Source organism: Hyaena hyaena, unplaced genomic scaffold, assembly GCF_003009895.1.
Source record: "Hyaena hyaena isolate Hyena2069 unplaced genomic scaffold, ASM300989v1 scaffold_209, whole genome shotgun sequence".
Taxonomy (NCBI): domain Eukaryota; kingdom Metazoa; phylum Chordata; class Mammalia; order Carnivora; family Hyaenidae; genus Hyaena; species Hyaena hyaena.
Window position 1 is genome coordinate 2,251,592 of NW_024080844.1, and position 14,491 is coordinate 2,266,082.

Sequence of the window (14,491 nt, forward strand, 5' to 3'; positions counted from 1 at the left end):
ATCAAAAACAGGCTCCAGGCTCTGAGCTAGCTGCCAGCACAGAGCCAGACGTGGGGCTCGAACCCATGAACCATGAGATCATGACCTGAGCTGAAGTCAGATGCTTAACCGACCGAGCCACCCAGACCCCCCAGTTTTATTTACCTTCTTATAGTCCCTATCTCCAAATACAGTCACAATAAGATTTAGAGCTTCACCCTATGAACTGTAGGAATGGGGAACACAATTCAGTCCATAATAACCCCCAATGTTCCCTGTCCCATGGTGTTCATGCTCTTGTGAAATTCCCTTGTTTGAGTGTAGGCTGCACCTAACAACTAACAAATAGAACTTGGTAAAAGTGATGAAATGTTGCTTCCAAGATTAATTTACAAAAGGACTATGGCTTCTGCTGTAAATTTCATCTCTCTCTTGCCGACTGTTAGCCAGAAGTCTCTATCAGTTACTTGCCATGAGAACCTCCCCAAAGGACACCTCACAATATGGCAGCTGACTTCCCTCAGGACAAACAAGTAACTGAAGCCCTCAACCCAATAGCCCATAAAGAACTGAATCTTGCCATCAGCAACATGAGTGAGCTTGGAAGAAAATCCTTTCCTGATTGAGACTTCAGATGAGATTGTAGACTTTGCCTATAGCTTGACAGCAACTTCATGAGAGACCTTGAGGCAGAAGCCTCCAGATAAGCCATGCCTGGATTCCTGATGTACAAAAGTTGTGAGATAATAAGTGTTTGTTTTGGGGGGGATAACTTTTTATGTAGCAATACAGATTTTTCTGAGGGAATGACACTTAGGCTGGGACATGAAGGATGATGGGGGTTACTACATGGCAGAGATAAAAGGGAGGGAGGTGTGTTCTAGGCAAAGACACTAAAGCCAGAAGGGCAAGGGCAGCTTGGCAGGAGTGCACGTGAGAGAGTAGCGCGAGACAAATCTGGTGAACTGGAAAGTGCTTTGGAAAATTCAAGAACAGAGCAGGAGAGCAAACAGGAATAGGATAATGACAGAGCATTTTCCTAGTTCCCTAAATGCATCTATAGGATGATATGGTGGCATAGAGGAAAGCACTATGATGGGAGCCAAGTCCCAGTGCTAACTCTGTGATCTCAAGTGATCACTTGATCATTCTGGTCCTCAGTTTTCTCATCTATAAGATGGAATCTGAATTCTTTACAACTCTCAGTCAAGAGCTATTAGTTATATGAAACCTATATGAGGAAAACTATAAGACACTCCTGAAAGAAACAAAAGTAGGCCTGAGCAGATAGAAAGACAGTCCATGTCACTGGATAAGAGGACTCAATTTCACAAAGGTAACAAGTGCTCCATAAGTTAATTTATACATTTAGTGCAATCCAAGCAAATCAACATCAGAGTTTTGACAGCTAGATAAGTTGATTATAAAGTTCATATGGAAGAACAGACAAATGAAAATACACAGAAATAGCCTAAAGATAGAAGCAGAAAAGGGGAGGGCTAACTATAACAGATATATATTTTTTCCAAAAAATTTTTAAAGTTTTTATTTATTTTTTTTGGGGGGGAGGGCAGAGAGAGAGAGAGAGTGAGAAAGGGAGAATCCCAAGAAGGTTCTGTGCTATTAGTGCAGAGCCCAATAAGGGGCTTGAACCCACAAACCATGAGATCATGACTTGAACCAAAATCAAGAGTCAGGCATTCAACCAACTGAGCCACCCAGGTGCCCCTATTTTTCCAATTTTTTATTTTAATTCTAGTTAGTTAACATATAGTGTAATACTGGTTTCAGGAGTAGAACTTAATGATTTATCACTTATATATACCACCCAGTACTCATCATAACAAGTACTATATACTTGTATATCACTATACAAGTATATACATCACCCATTTTGCCCATCTCCCATTCACCTCCTTCCATAAGCCCTGTTTGTTCTTTATTGCTGCCCTCTCTCTTTCTCTTCTAACATTTATTTATTTTTGAGACAGAGAGAGAGAGAGAGAGAGGAGAGAGAATGTGCAGCAGGCTTCAGGCTCTAAGCTGTCAGCACAGAAGCTGAGGCGGAGCTCAAACTCATTAACCATGAGATCATGACCTGAGCTGAAGGTGGACACTTAACCAGCTGAGCCACCCATATGCCCTTCTCTGTGCTTCCTAAATTACACGTGAGTGAAATCATGTGGTATTTGTCTTTCTCTGACTTATTTCGCTTAGCATAATAAATTCTAGCTCCATCTACATCATTGCAAATGGCAAGGTTTCATTCTTTTTGATGGCTGAGTAATATTCCATTGTGTGTGTGTGCATGTGTGTGTATGTATGCATGTTATCTAGATCAATCTATCTATCTATCTATCTATCTATCTATCATCTATCTATCTAACATCTTTATTCATCAGTTGATGGTCACTGGGCTCTTTCCATAGTTTGGCTATCATTGATAAGCTGCTATAAACATTAGGGTGCATGTGCCCCTTTGATTCTGTATTTTTGTATCCTCTGGGTGAATATCTAGTAGTGCCATTGCTGGATTATAGGGTAGTTCCATGTTTAACTTTTTGGAAAACCTCCATTCTGTTTTCCAGAGTGGCTGTACGAGTTTGCATTCCATTTCTGGGTTTTCTATTCTGTTCCATTAACCCTAACAGATACTACTGAAGCATATTCTAAAACCTCTATAATTAAAACTGTGGTTTTTGTGTATCAACAGACAGACAAGCGGAGCAGGGTAGAAAATCTAGAAATAGACCCAAGAACTTATAGGAATTTAGTATGTAATAAAGGTGATATTTCATAACAGTGGGGAATGTAAGTACTGTGGCTTAAATGATACCGATGCAGCTATGGGAAAAGACAAAATTGGATCCATTCCATATAAGGAATTGGACTCCATTGCAATCTCAGCAAAGACCTCTGAAGACAGTGGGAAGCCCTGAAGCTGGGAAGGCCCTTCAGAGTTGTCGCAAGTTGGGGTGAAGAGGTTGGGACTTTATATCTCACAACAACAAAATTACTAGAAGTCTAAATGCAAATAATTAAAGCATAAAAATAGAACAAGAAAAAAACATTGATGAAGTTATTAACAATGGAGAAAAACTTGGGGTATCTGGGTGGGTCAGTTTGTTGAGCATCTGATTCTTGATTTCAACTCAGGTCATAATCTCAGGGTTATGGGACTGAGTCCCATGTTGAGTTCCGTGCTGAGTGTGGGGCCTGCTCAAGATTCTCTCTCTTTCTCCCTCTTCCCCTCTCCCCTACTTGTGCATGCTCTCTCTCTTTAAAAAAAAAAAGGAGTGGATAAAAACTTCCCTATAACTCAAAATCTAGAAGCAAAAAGATGAAAAAAAAAAACCCAAAAATAAAAAAATAGAAGAAAAATGATGTATAAATTTGCACTTAAAATTTTTTCATGGGAAAGATATTACAAGTGAAGTAAAAAAGTAATAATTAGGAAAAATACTTGCAATATATATCACAAAGGATTCATAATGTAGTATATACATAGCTCCTAAAAGTGGAGAAAAAAACATATAATTGGGCAAAATACATGAACAGGCAGTCTCCAGGAAAAGAAATGGCCCCTAAACATTTGAAAATATGTTTGGTCTTGCTCATAATAAGATAAATGCAAATTATAGCTATGTTAAGATCTATCAGATAGGCAAAAATCTAAAACTGGACAACCTGTTTTGCAGCCATGACTATGGGGAAGGAGGCATCCTCATTCATGGCTGGTATGCATACTAAATGATAAAACTTTTGTGGAGAAGGATTAGGCAACATTTAGCAAAGCTGCATTTGCATTCACTCTCTGATCCAGCAGTCCTAAGGAAACACTTACAAAAAACCCCCAAAAAGTTATGCATAAGGTTATTAACTGCAGGATTCTGTGTAACAGCAAAAGAATGGAAACGACCTCAGAGCCTCTCAATAGGGGACTGAATGAATTAACAATGGGAGATCCACATAATGAGCATTATGCAGCTATAAAGAGAAATGAGGCACATCTCTGTATACTTTGATGGCACTTCTTCAGGATATATTATTAAGTGACAAAAACAAAGTGAATATTGTGTATAGCATGGTAACTTTGATTAAGGAAAAAGGGTGGAAATATAATGTATGAGTGCATATAGGCATATGTGTATTTACTTATATTTTTAAAAGAACAATGGAAAGATAAACAGAATAAAAATGGTTGGCTAGAGGAAAAGGAGGTAACAGAAAGGTTAGGGATAGAAGTCAGACTTCTCTGAAAGTACTGGATTTTATATTTTATTAAATGTTCTTAATAACTAAAAATTAATTTAAGCAAAATCTACTTCTATTTAAATAAAATTTTGCTTCACTAACTTGGATAACATCTATTTTTATTTCAATAAAATTTAAGGCATTTTATTTAAATGTCTTCAGTAATTTTTAAAAATATAATTTATTGTCAAGTTGGCTAACATACAGTATGTATAGTGTGCTCTTGGTTTTTGGGGTAGATTCTTGTGATTCATTGTTTACATATTGTTACACCCAGTGCTCATTCCAACAAGTGCCCTCCTCAATGCCGATCACCCATTTTCCCCTCTCCCTCGCCCCCATCAGCCCTATTTGTTCTCTGTATTTAAGAGTCTCTTATGGTTTGCCTCCCTCCCTCTCTGTTTGTAACTATTTTTTCCCCTTCCCTTCCCCCATGGTCTTCTGTTAAGTTTCTCAAAAGTTCTACATATGAGTGAAAACATATATCTGCCTTTCTCTGACTGACTTATTTTACTCAGCATAATACCCTCCAGTTCTATCCACATTGCTGCAAATGGCAGGATTTCATTCTTTCTCACTGCCAAGTAATATTCCATTGTATATATAAACCACATCTTTACGCATTCATCAGTTGATGGGCATTTAGGCTCTTTCCATAATTTGGCTATTGTTGAAAGCACTGCTATAAACATTGGCGTACATGTGCCCCTATGAATCAGCACCACTGGGACCTCATAAAAAGCTTCTGCACTGCGAAGGAAACAATTAACAAAACTAAAAGGCAACTGATGGAATGGGAAAAGATATTTGCAAATGTCATATCAGATAAAAGGCTAGTATTCAAAATCTTTGAAGAACTTAACCAAACTCAACAGCCGAAAACAAATAATTCAGTAATTTTTTAAAGTTTATTTCCTTTGAGAGAGAGAGAGAGAGACAGAGTGAGCAGAGTATGGGCAGAAAGAGAGAAGGAGAGAGAGAATCCCCATCAGGCTCTGTGATATCAGCACTGAGCCCAATGCGGGGCTCAATGACCTGAGCTGAAATCGAGAGTTGGATGCTGAAACGACTGAGCCACCCAAGTGCCTCAATGTCTTCAGTAATTTTAAAAGCATATTTAATCAAAAAGAAAAAAAATCAACGCCTGAATATTGAAAAACAAATGAGTGGAACTACATGTCAAATTGGTGGCATATGGTGAATCCTGTAACATGCCAGCCAGACATCCTTCAGAAATGAAGGACGTAATCTACCAGTCACTAGAAGTGCTGCTGACAGATCTCAGCTGTCAGCCTTTTCTGGGAAGCACTCTGGTAGAAGAGAGCTGCCTGCCCAAGGTCTCGCTGTCATCCTGCGATAGCCTTAGCCAGTGACAGGTTGACACAGGGGTACAAAAGCATAGCTCCCTTGCCCCATCTTGGGACAAGTCTGAAGGGCCATCCTAACTCCAGAGATTGCCAGAGGATCTGCAAAGGCCTTTGTTCAGACTGCACTGTAGCCCAAATTCTCTCTCTGACCTATTTCCTTATCTTTATTTCCAGTCTTGATTCCAAGAGAAGTTTGTAATAAATTTCCTTCACTTTAAACTCCATCTCAGAATATGCTTCCCGAGGAGCCTAACGTGACCACTGGTGCTAGGAATGCGAGGCGTGGTTTAAGCAGCAGACAGGAATGGGGCACCTGGGTGGCTTAGTCGGTTAAGCGTCTGACTTTCGCTTGGGTCATGATCTCACGGTTCGTGGGTTCGAGCCCCGCATCGGGCTCTGTGCTGACAGCCAGCTCAGAGCCTGGAGCCTATTTCAGAGTCTGTCTCCCTCTCTCTCTGACCGTTCCCTGCTCATGCTGTCTCTCTCTCTCTCTCCTAGAAATAAATAAAAATATTAAAAAAAAAAAAAGCAGCAGACAGGAAGACGGGAGTTTTGGTGTGGGATCATCTGCTGCCAGGCTAGCAGACAGGCTGTATCATTTTTGTGGTAGAAAGAGTATAAGTAGATCCTAACACAACTGCAGTGCAATTGTTAAAACTTTCACTATCAGCAAACTGTGTATTTTAGGGGGAGGAAACATTTTTACAGGTGCAATATGTCAGGTGTCAGAAATATACAGAAGAAACACGGGTGGGCTGTTGCTAAGCTCATCCGATCCTATCTAATGAAATACAGAGTAATTGATGAGCTATTAAAAACTATGCATGAAAGTCAAAGCATTTCCTAGGTAACAAATATAGAGGTTCTTATCTTCTGCAAATGGAGGACAGGAAAAGCCAAGGACCAGTTCCAGGACCTAATTGGAAGAGCAGTAGAGCCTCAAAGAAGACTGAACTCTCAAGATCAGCAAGTCTGCTAAACTAAGGACAAGGTGCTAGTTGGGAAAGAGTGGGAGATTGACAGATGAGGACATCTCGGTTCGTGTACCCCAAAAATATTTAATTTGCAAAGATCCCTGAACCCTTTGTGCCAAAGAAGTGGCTGCCTTTTCCCTAGAGCTAGTATTCCTTCCTTGCTGTAGGACAACATGAACCCTTTCAGGATCGGCCCTATTCTCCCTTGTCTAGGCTTACCACTAGACTAGTAAGTAGAATCAAGGCACTAAGTAACCTGCTAGGGATATGGTAGCCTGATAATGCAGGAAAAGGACTATGGATACCCCAAGGAGCTCAGAATCCCAAGAGAATCCACATGACACAGTAAAAGGAACTATGTCCCAGGGGCTCTAGGTGAGTATACATGGGACTGAATTCTGAGGGTACTGGATCTAGGGAGACAGAATACAAAGTTGAATAAGGGAATTTAATTAATTTTGAAGCACTCTCTTGGGATATAGGATTTAACAACCTGGCAAGGATCTCAGGAGATGGTGCAAATATGCTGTAGAATGGCTTCATAAGCACCAAAAGTGATGACCCTTACTAAATGAAGGAAAGATGCCAGAACTGCTATGGAAGGCAGTAGAATAAGATTAAAAAATTCAGTGACAGGGATGTTCACTCTCATCACTGTTGTTCAACATAGTACTGGAAGTCCTAACCTTAGCAATCAGACAACAAACAGAAACAAAAGACAAATAAGCTGGCAAAGAAGAAGTCAAACTTTCACTCTTCACAGATGTCATGATACTCTACAGGGAAAACCCGAAAGACTCCACCAAAAAACTGCTAGAACTGATATGTGAATTCAGCAAAGTGGCAGGATATAAAATCAACATACAGAAACGGTTGCATTTCTATATTCCAATAATGAAGCAACAGAAAGAGACATCAAGGAATCCATTCCATTTACAATTCCACCAAAACCCATAAAATAATGAGGAGTAAACCTAACCAAAGAGATAAAAGATCTGTACACTGAAAACTATAGAAAGCTTATGAAAGAAATTGAAGAAGACACAAAGAAATGGAAAAACATTCCATGCTCATGGATTGGAAGAACAAATATTGTTAAAATGTCTACACTATCGAAAGCATCTACACATTCAGTGCGATTCTTATCAAACAGCATTCTTTACAGAGCTAGAACAATCTTGAAATTTGTATGGAACCAGAAAAGACCCCGAATAGCCAAAGTAGTGTTGAAAAAGAAAATCAAGGGGCCTGTGGGTGGCTGAATCCATGAGAGTCCAACTTCGGCTCAGGTCATAATCTTTCAGTCCATGGGTTCAAGCCCCACCTCAGGTTCCGTGCTCACAGCTCAGAGACTGGAGCCTGCTTCGAATTCTGTGTCTCCCCCTCTCTCTGCTCCTCCCCCACTGGCATGGTCTCTCTCTCTCTCTGTCTCAAAAATAAATGAACATTAAAAAAAGAAAAAGTAAGGGCGTCTGGGTGGCTTAGTCGGTTAAGCGTCCGACTTTCGCTTAGGTCACGATCTCGTGGTTCGTGGGTTCGAGCCCCGCGTCGGGCTCTGTGCTGACTGCCAGCTCAGAGCCTGGAGCCTGGAGCCAGCTCAGTTTCAGAGTCTGTGACTCTCTCTCTCTCTCTGACCCTCCCCTGCTCACGCTGTCTCTCTCTCTCTCTCCTAGAAATAAATAAAACATTAAAAAAAAAAAAGAAAAGAAAAAGTAAACCAAAGCTAGAGGCAATATAATTCTGGACTTTAAGCTGTACAACAAAGCTGCAGTCATCAAGACAGTATAGTACTGGCACAAAAATAGACACTTAGATCAATGGAACAGAATAGAGAACCCAGAAATGGACCCACAAACTTATGGCCAACTAATCTTTGACAAAGCAGAAAAGAATATCCAATGGAATAAAGTCTTTGCAGTGAATGGTGTTGGAAAACTGGACAGTGACATGCAGAAGAATGAATCTAGACCACTTACACCATACACAAAATTATATTCAAAATGGATGAAAGACTTAAATATGAGACAGGAAACTATCAAAATCCTACACAGAAAACAGGCAACAACCTCTTTGACCTTGGCTGCAGAAACTTCCTACTTGACATGTCTCCAGAGACAAGCAAAAATGAACTATTGGGATTTCATCAATATAAAAAGCTTCTGTACAGCAAAGGAAATAATCAGCAAAACTAAAAGTCAACTTATGAAATGGGAGAAGATATTTGCAAATGACATATCAGATAAAGGGTTAATATCCAAAATCTATAAATAAATTATCAAACGCAACACTCAAAAAACTGATAATCTAGTGAAGAAATGGGCAGAAGGCATGACTGGACACTTTTCCAAAGAAGGCATCCAGATGGACAACAGACACATGAAAAGATGCTCCACATCACTCATTATCCGGGAAATACAAGTCAAGACCACAATGACATACCATCTCACACCTGTCAGAATGGCTAGAATGAACAACTCAGGAAACAACAGATGTTGATGAGGACGTGGAGAAAGGGGAACTCCTTTGCACTGTTAGTGGGAATGCAAACTGGTGCAGCCACTCTGGAAAACAGGGTGGAGTTTCCTCAAAAAATTAATTGTGCTACTAAGAATTCATCCAAAGGATTAAAAAATGCTGATTTGAAAGGGCACACGCACCCCAATGTTTACAGCAGCACTACTGACAACAGCCAAATTATGGAAAGAGCCCCAATGGCCATCAACTTACAAATGGATAAAGAAGACGTGGTATACACACACACACACACACACACACACACACACTGGAATATTACTCAGTGATCAAAAAGAATGAAATCTTGCCATTTGCAACAACATGGACGGAACTAGAATGTATTATGTCAAGCAAAATAAGTCAGAGAAAGACAAATATAAGGCATCACTCATGTGAATTTAAGAAACAAAACAGATGAACATAGGGAAAGGGAAGGAAAAATAGGATAAAAACAGAGGGAGGCAAACCATAAGAGACTCTTAAATATAGAGAACAAACTGAGGGTTCATGGACAGGTGTTGGGCGGGGGGATGGGCAAAATGGCTGATGGGCATTAAAGAGAGCACTTGTTGGGATGAGCACTGGGTATTATATGTAAGTGGTTAATCACTAAATTCTACTCCTCAAATCATTATTACACTATATGTTAACTAGGATTTAAATTAAAAAAAAAAAACAAAAAAACCCTAAAATCTGGGCTTCCTAATTGTAGTAAGGATGTCAGGATGGCCCCACTTCCACCATACACACAATAGGGGCTAGAGGACATAACCTAATAATCACAGGTCAGGTAGATACAATTATTATAATGAGCAGGAGGGTCAGAGTGGAAGAACCATCTATAAGAGTTGTAGAAGTGGGTAGTCTCCACCTCATGCGTAAGTTGAGCTGATGCCGCACCGCCCAAGGCCTCACATGTCACATTGTTATCATAGGTATTATGGCTCAAGGGCTCCAGGTAAACAAAGAGAGGCCTGGCATTCCAAGGGTTTAGAAATTACCTTCCAGAAGCTGAGGAAAAAGGGCCAACTTTTCTCTGGACAAGAAAGAGTTAATTTTCTCCCCAGGACTTTTCATCTACATGTACCTCTACCCTTCTGTTATACCAACTTCAGACCAAACTGGGTGTCTGAGCATTGCTGGAGAAAATCACTAGACTGTGCAGGTTGGGGTCACTTCAAATTCATGGTCTCCAATCTCAATCACCTCAATGCCACCATAATTTTTTGATTGTGATGCCAAATCTTCATGCTATTCTCATCCCCTACCCCCTCATCTCTCCTCCCTCAGTTTAAGCATACTTAGTCCAAGGTCATCAAGCTTGGTTTTCTTCAACTATAAATTCTATAGGATGAAAAATGATCCGTATCCGAGCCACTGTTACTTTTTTCACTTAAAAAAAAAAAAAAAAAACTGTTTTAGGGGCACCTGGATGGCTCAGTCTGACTCTTGATTTTGGCTCAGGCCACAATCTCACGGTTCATGAATTGGAGCCCAGCAATGGGTTCAGTGTCAGGTTCTGCTCTGGGCTCTGTGCTAAAGGCACAGAGGCTGCTTAGGATTCTTTCTCTCTCCCTGGCTCTCTCTCTACCCTTCCCTGGCTTCCACTCTATTTCTCTGTCTCTCTCAAAATAAATAAATAAACATTTAAAACATTTAAAAGCCACATCAGTGCTTTACTTTTTATTTTAACCCCTAAATATGCAGTAAATACTATAGTTTAAATTTACAAGTTTTGTGAACTTTTAAAAATAAATGAAACCATTCTGCCTTTTAAAAAATTAGAAAAGCTATTGAAGTTCTTCCTATTTGAGGTCATAATTCCATAGATCCTTTAGCCCTTTACCCTCCAATTTCTTTTAGGATCTTACTTCATCAGCCACCTCTTCCCCTAATGTTCTTTCTACTAGTTCCTTGCTGTCACACTATAGATACACTTAGGCTTCCTGTGATCCTCTCCCTGCGGTGACATCACCTTTGATACTTTGTATTCCTTTAACTTCTGAGCAATTTCTTCCCTCTACATCTTTTTCAAACTTCTCAAAAGAATAGCAGATAGTCATTGCCACCACTTTGTTTCCAAATATAGTTGTGACATCAATTACCCTGATGTTATATCTGACAAATACCAAAATTATCTTACATTAAAAATAAAGATATTTCCTGCAATTAGTTTTCTTAAAAAGCTTTTTATTCTACCTCCTTCAAAGCTAGAATATTCTATTCATAGTGGTTCTACTTCCTGATCTCCCTCATTCACTCTTCAGTCCCCTGCAATCTTGATTTTGCCTAATACCATTCACTAAAACTGATCCCATCAAGGTTATCCCTAACTGCCAAATTCCATTGTCATTTCTTCAGTCTTTTTTGAAATGATTTCCTTGGCTTCTGTGTTGCCACACTCACCTGGGTCTGTTCATTCTCTGATCATTCTCTCCCTATCTTCCTGTTTCTACTCAATGTAGCTGTCCCAGGGCTTGCCCTGAGCCCTCTATTCTTCTATTCACTCACCTGGGATGATTCTATCCTCTTTGAAGGTTTTAGGTAACATTTATATGCCAATGACTCCCAAATTTATATCCCAGTCTTATCTATTGAGCTTTAGATACAAATGTATGTTGGTTAGAGACATAACACTTGTCTCTGCTTGTCTAAGACTGAACACTTCACCCTGATTCTAACCCTAGAAACATCAAAATACCTCTAAATTAGAAGACCCCTAGACATCTGGTCACCCAAAGGAGAAACTTGGGAGTCATTCCTGGCTTCTCTTTGTGTCTTGTCTTCCTCCAAACTGTTCTCCGCATTGCCATCTGACCTCTTCCGACCCCTTTAGCTCCATCTCTCACCTCTCTCCCAACCACACATTCTCTGCCTGTTTCAATCACTTATGAATTTATTTTGCTATTTATTTTGTGGCTCCGTGACTCTTTAGAAATTTCTTTTGGAATGCCTTTTCCTACTCCTTTGCCTTTTAAATTTCTGTTTATCTTTTGATTTTAGATTTTTATTCTGCCATCTTTATCATATTACTTGCCATTCTGAGCCTTGGGTCATCTCATAAGTATGCCTTATAGGGCTATAGTTAAGTCACTGACACAAAGATGTTGAGATGGAGAGGGTGGTAGAACACCAGAGCATCCTGCTAGAAACCTGCCTCCAGGTTAACATTGATCCTCTATCCAATAATATTCATCCATAAGTGAAACACCTAACTGCAATTTTATCCTTCTCAAATTTCTTGTATTTACCCCAAGGGATGGGGTGTTTCTAAAATAAAGCCATACTATATTTTCCCCCTTCCACATTATGGGGCACTGATGTTACAAGTAATAGAAATATAATCCTTTTTGGATGACTCTGAAAAAAGTAGTTGACTGTAATAACTAAAAAAAGAAAATAAAAAATGGCTTCAGGAACATCTACCACCAGGGCTCAAGTGATGGCATCAGGTTCCAATCTCTTGTTCACTCCTTGGCTCCTCCATTGCTCTGTCAAACTCTCCCCACATGATGGCAAGATGGCCAGTGGCAACTCAGGATGACCTCATCAACCCCTGCTGAAAAAAAAAAAAAAAGAATGCTTATTTACTTACAGCTCTGGCAAAAATTCAGGATTAGCTTGATTGCAATGATTTGTGTTCTATGTTTTTTTTCCTGACCAGATCATTATAACCAGGAATGTAAGAAACACTGCTTGGTCAGGACTCAATCTGCAGTGGGGTTAGTACCCCCAACCACATGGCCAGAGAGTGTACCAAGGGAGTTCCCTTCTAGAAAATCAGCGCTATAACCAGAGGTGGAAGGCTGAACAGGCAAAAACAATGGATGTTCTACTTCTCAACTGTGGAGATGAGTGATATGCAGAAGTAGTTCTTCAGTTACACTCCAGGAATGGCATTAGTATCTAATTATGGGCAAATAATGGCTCAAAATAGATAATTTTAAAATCAAATTACCATTTTGGACAGGCATCCTCTAATATTCAATTAGTTTATAGCTAACCAGTGGCAATCCTGTGGTGATTTAAACCAGGCTGCCCTACGTTCAAATCCTGGTTCAGCCCTTTCCTAGCTGTATTGTTTTAGGTAGGTGACTCAACTTTGCTGAGTGTCAGTTTCAAGAACAAAAATATCACCTAAGAGTTGCTATAGGAATTAGTGATGATGTATATGAATCACTTAGCATAGTACTTAGCATGGGATATGCCATCAATCAATAAAATATAATTATTAATACAGCACATTAAGTTACCTTGGAGTAATTTTCAAGTAGTTATTCTATCCTGGCATTTCATCAGAAATTAACATTGTATAAAGAACATGATTCCTAATCTATAAACTGTGGAATTCAAGAAATACAATAAGAATTAGCACAATTTCTATTCAGGACGCCCATTCTCTTAGGGCAGAAAAAAACTAATTTTAATCATTTTGGAAACCTCTCTCCCTACTATAATTTTCTGGAGCTGACCTAATTTCCAGGGGGCTTGAATACTGCTTAACTCCTCTTCTCCTTCAGCCTTTTGTACACCAGAACTTCACTGTCTTAGCTACACTTCCATTGTTAGCACCCACAGATTGTTGCTAAGATTTGTCTCTTGCACATCCATTTAGCCCCTTCAGACCAATGGCTCTTTTTAATATGCTTATGCTGAACCTGGGGGGCTGGGGATAGGAGTCAGAGGGGATCATGGAAATTTTTCTGCTGTATCTGTATCCTTCATAAGACTGTTTCTAACCTGGTTTGCCTAAATGAATCATGCAGTTGTTTTCTGACATGGAGTTAAGTAGAGAACAAGACCCTTTGTTATTAGGTTTCCCAGACCTACTTAGAGTCTTTCCATCCTTTCTAGCATTCAGAGCACTAAAATAATCTTTAAGACTTCCATTCAGTATCTAAATCCATTTAAGACTTTACATCAACAGTCGTATTTGGGAATTCTTCACACCCAATGAAGATTAATTAAAAACAGAAGCATGCACGATCATTCATCAGAAGTTATCTTCCATCCAGATATTTAAAAAAACTCCAACCAAAAAACCTTCCAACCAGACTATGAAAAACATAGTATATACATATAACATACTGTGTACCTAAATAGGTCTTGTTTCTCCAACAACTTCAGAAGGAAATGAATGCTTAAGTAGAGCAAATGTGCTGCATAGTGATGGCAGGAGCCAGCAAGCAGATGACAAAGCTTCTAGACTATTGTTCCTGTCTATAATGTTGAACTTTAATATTTTAACTATTATAACTACTTTGAATAAGAAAAAGTCAATACTTAATAGTTAAACATTTTTTCAAGTTTATTCTTTATTCCAGGAGTTCAGGTCTATAATAGCGATAGTTTGCCTGGGTCTTAGGTCAAATATTTATTTTAAAATAGGCTATTTAGCCTTCA